The following is a 4822-nucleotide window of genomic DNA, read 5'->3' on the forward strand; positions in this document are numbered from 1 at the left end:
CCCACGCCACGAGCACAGAGGCGGCGGTGGCGGCGGTGGCAGCAGCGGCGGCGGGTCCCCCCCCAACCGCCCCGCTCCCTGCTTCCTCCTTCTCTCCCCACTGGAACCACGAGAAGAACAAAATGGCCGCCGACTCCTTAGCCAGTCTCGGTCGGCGCACGGATGCGCGCGGGGGAGTGCAGCGGCCCGGCCGGGACTTCTTTATGGGCCATAGGGCGCGCGGGATGGGGCGGGACCAGAGCGCGGGAAGGGGGCGGGGCCAGAGCGCGGGAATCGGGGGAGACGGTTGAGCGTAACCGCGCTCCCGCGCGAGATCCCTCCGCCAAACGGGCCGAGCAAATAGGCCCCCTGGCGGGAGCGGGAGCTGCAAAGTTGCACGCGGGAGTTGGAGATGGGGAGGGCAGATGCAGCTGTGCGTTCCTGGGTTTGCAGCTTCCACCAGACACTGTTCGTTAAGCCAGATGTTTGCAGACTTGACCACGTGGAAGCCCACCGGGAGAATTCCGGGTGTCCTGAATAAATAAATCTGGGGTGGAGGTGGAGACAGTATTAAAAAGAAGTAGGTTGATTTATTTTGGATTTAAATTTGATGGGATTTGGGGGAAGGGAAAGGTTCATTTGGCCACTGATTTAAAAAGTCGTCTCCCAGATAAATCAAGAGGTTAATAGTTATTCTTTCTGAGTGGTGGGATTATGGGTATTTGTATATTTTTGTGTATGTGTGAGCGCTGTAACTTTTACATTTGGGAGAAAATGTTTTTAATCCACCCAAATTTTTCATCATTCCTATCTTTGGATTATCTTTCTTGAACTCGGGAAGTTATATAATCATCGGAACGATTACCCTGATGTAAGCCAGAATGAAGGTGAACAAGCGTGTGCAAGCAGATAAAGGGAGAGGTTGCAGATTTTCGCGCGTCGGGTCTCGGGTCTCGAGGCCGGAAAAGCGGGGCGAGTTTGCAGGGGCCGGCCGTGCAGTGCGTGCAGTCCTGGCTTCTGCAGACATCCTAGGAAACTTTGGCCCGTTCCCTTCGGCTCCCCAGTGTCCCCAAGTGCATCCCTCTCCACGAAGCCCCCAAAATATGCCACCTCCGAGGGCTCCGCGTCCCCTTTAGCTAGGTTTGGAAGTGCAGCGCACACTTAGCAAAACGTCTGCTCTTTCCTGACCTTTACATTTGTCTGTTTCCTCCCGCAGCATTTTACAGTTTGCAAAGCCGTTTCCCAACCCCTGAGAAATTAATTTTGTTTCTCAAGGCAGTCAGGATGCACATCCCATCCCCAAATGCACCACCTGGGCATCAATCCTCTGTAGGGATGTCCTCCCTGTGCAGATTTGTGGTCCCATAGCTGCTGGGGGGTGGGGGTGGGGGGTGGAGGGAGGTGGAGTGTGGGATGGAGTGTTGAAGTTCAGGGCTTCCCCTGCTTGGCTCAGCTACTAACTCCACTTTCCCCAGTCTTAAGCTCATTCCCTCGTGCTGTAGCTCTGTGCACCAGAAGATACACAAGTGTCATTTGTCAGCCTAGGGCACAGGGCCCAGTTAGTGACATTCAGAGTCGATGCCCAGGACTGTTGTGAACAGCTGGCTGTTGAGGTCAGGGTGGCTCTGGCTGGATTCTAGGAGACTTTGGACTCCCCCAGGGCAGGGTGCATCATGACAATGGCAATTAGAGCAAGAATATGAAAGACAGCGATTCATTCAGCAGACAAATATTTATGGAGCACCTACTCTGTGCCAGGCATTGTTCTGGGCTGGGAAGCAGGGGTGAGTAAGACAGACAAGGCCCTTCTCATGGAGAGTCATCTAGTAATCCAGACAGACAATAAACAAAGATGCAAATAAAAATGTCAGCTTCTGATAAGTGCAGTAGAGAGAAAAAAACCAAACACTGCACTCATTTTCTTAGTATGTGCCAAAAACGATCTCATCAAATCCCCAGGACAATCATCCACATTTTACAGACGAAGAAAGTGAGACACAGAGAGGCTAGGTTGTCTTCAGAAGGTCACACAGCTAGTAAATTACAGAGCCAGGGCTGGTACTCAGGACAGCTAGAAACCAAAGCCCTTGTTCTTATTGAACAAATCGCCATTGTGAATGCCCTGCACCAAGCACAATCCTGATACGTAAATGTGGAACCCAGTGGAATGATCAGAACATGTTTCTGCCACAAGAGTGCTATGATTTTCCTCATGCAAAAATGGCAGGTATGTTAATATCCGTTGACATCAGGGCTGGAGGATGACTTCAGACTGGACTGGGACATAGGGAGGGCCTCTATCCACGCACCATTCTTCATTGGGCAACACCCCTGGAGGCCAGTTTTGCTGGCATATGTCTATGCGAATTAGCTGGCTCCAAGCCAGAGAGTGGCATTGGCTCACAGAGCAGTCCTGAATGACTCCCAGAAACCAGCTCGTGGAGGAAAGAGCTGATTGGCCTTTTTCTGCCATTATCGATACTAATGGTCTCCCTAAGGACTAGCAGACAAGTATTTGCCTGAAAGGCTACTGTCTAATAGATGGAGTGTACCTTCCCCTCTGTATGCCTCACTTTGCCCATCTAGAAAATGAAGATAGTGCATTTTGTGTGTTCTTCCTTGGGCCCACAGCGCTTTCTTAGGGAACTGATGGGATTCTGGTCCTCCATCCCTTGCATCAACCAAGGCAGAACCATACCATGCACTAAGCACTCAATCAATATTAACTATTACTACTATTAGCTTTTATACATTGAGCTCCCATGTAAGAGGGGCTGTGGCCAAAATATTTGAAAACCCCATAGTATTTCTAGGGCTACTTTAGTTTTGAGGGAGATTCAGGCACCATGAACTAATGAAGCCAAGTGGGTGGAGACCATGGTGAACTGGAGAGCCCACACTCATCCACCCAAGGAGCAGCCACTTTCAGTGCCAGTCTGTTGAGACCATGTGAGAAGCATGCCCAGTGTGGCCAGGAGAATTTGGGCATATGGGTTTTTATATGAAATGTTCCAATTTTTAAATTGGGCTGGTCGTACACTCAAATCCTGAAACACTATATGAGGCTGACAAAACGTATCTTGACTACATTTAGCCCTTGGCCGATAATTTGGAATGCTGTTCTAGAATGTCGGGGGTGAAGTCTTTTCCCTCCCTCATTCAAATTTAATGAGCATTAGGATCATTGTTAAATGACACAAGGAAATGGTGTTGATGAGGTTTGTCAGTAACTCTGGACCTGCCTGGATATTCTGGAGGTTTTGGGCAAAGTCAAGAACCATAGAAAAAAAATATGGGTGAAAGCCTTTGACAAAGTCCACAGTTTTGTTTCAATATCCTGTGGCATTACCAACAGACACTGTTATTCTTTTTGGCAAATTGTCATTGGGGCCTTACACTGTGTCAGGTATGTGAGAAGCAGGGAACACAGCAGTGAGCAATCCAACATAGTCTCTGCCCTCATGGAATTCTCCGTCTAATGGAGAAGAAAGATGGGAACAGAGAAACCAGTCAAAGAAGGTAATTTCAGAGAGTGGTGAATTTTGTGAGATAATTAGAAGAGGTCATGTGACTATGTAAGAGAGGGACTCTGAAGATTTGACATTTGAATCATGATTTGAAGGATAAGAGAGAGTCTCATCAAAAGAACTACGCAGAGAAAGAGCTTTCTCAACAGAGGGAACAGCAAGTGCAAAGGCCCTGAGGCAAGAACAATCTTCCAGCTTTGGAAGATTGAAAGAAGGTCAAAGTGTCTGGAGGATAGTGGGAGGGGCGAGTGTTGAGAGGGGAGGTTGAAGAAATGGGCAAGACCAGACCACTCAGGGCCCAGTAAGCCATGGAAAGAAATTCAGATTCTATTCTAAGCCTAGTGGGAAATTACCACAGAGTTTTAGTGAGAGCATTAACATGATCTAATTCATTTTTAAAAATAAGCTTTTTATTTTGAAATAATTCGGGATTTCCTGAGAGTTGCAAAGATGGTACAGAGTTCCTATATACCTTTCACTCAGGTTCCCCTTAATGTTAACATCTAACCCAACCATGGCGGCTCTTAATTTTTTAAGACACCTATATCATAAGGAAATGTTGGATCAGAAAATATTATATAACAGGGGTGCCTGGCTGGCTCAGTTGGTAGAGCATGTGACTCTTGATCTTCGGGTTGTAAGTTCAAGCCTTACGTTGGGATGTAAAGATTACTCAAAAATAAAATCCTTAAAAAAAATATTGCATACATTATCACTCAGAGAGCATTTTCTCCTCAATATGATCTGATATCATCTGAAAATGAAATCTGGTGTCTGTGAGGATAATGGACTGGTGGGGTAAGAGTGAAAGCTGGAGATCAGGGAGGGGGCTGATAAAAAATGTAGTATCACTGCTCTGAGCCTCATTTTCCTCATCTGCAAAATGGGGACAATATCACACATCTCAGAAGGTTGTTGTGAGAATGTACCTTCAAATGTACTTGGGGAGATAAGAGTTACAAGGTGGCAGTGAAGATGGTGATAATAATCTATAGCATATCTTTCGAGCGCCTACTCTGTACTAGTCCTTGTGCTCAGGGCCTTTGATGCCTGATTAAGGAGAGCAGATTCTCTGGGATATACCCACAAGCCTCCAATGAGAGGGGTTAACATGGGTCTTTCTTTTTTTTTATATTTATTTATTTTTGAGAGAGAGACAGTGAGAGCCAGGGAGAGGCAGATAGAGACAGAGACAGAGACAGAGAGAGGAAGGGAGAGGGAGACACAGAATCTGAAACAGGCTCCAGGCTCTGAACTGTCAGCAGAGAGCCCGGTGTGGGGCTCAAACTCCCAAACCATGAGACCATGACCCGAGC

The sequence above is a fragment of the Crocuta crocuta genome, unplaced genomic scaffold, assembly GCF_008692635.1.
Source record: "Crocuta crocuta isolate KB4526 unplaced genomic scaffold, BGI_CrCroc_1.0 scaffold29, whole genome shotgun sequence".
Classification (NCBI taxonomy): Eukaryota; Metazoa; Chordata; class Mammalia; order Carnivora; family Hyaenidae; genus Crocuta; species Crocuta crocuta.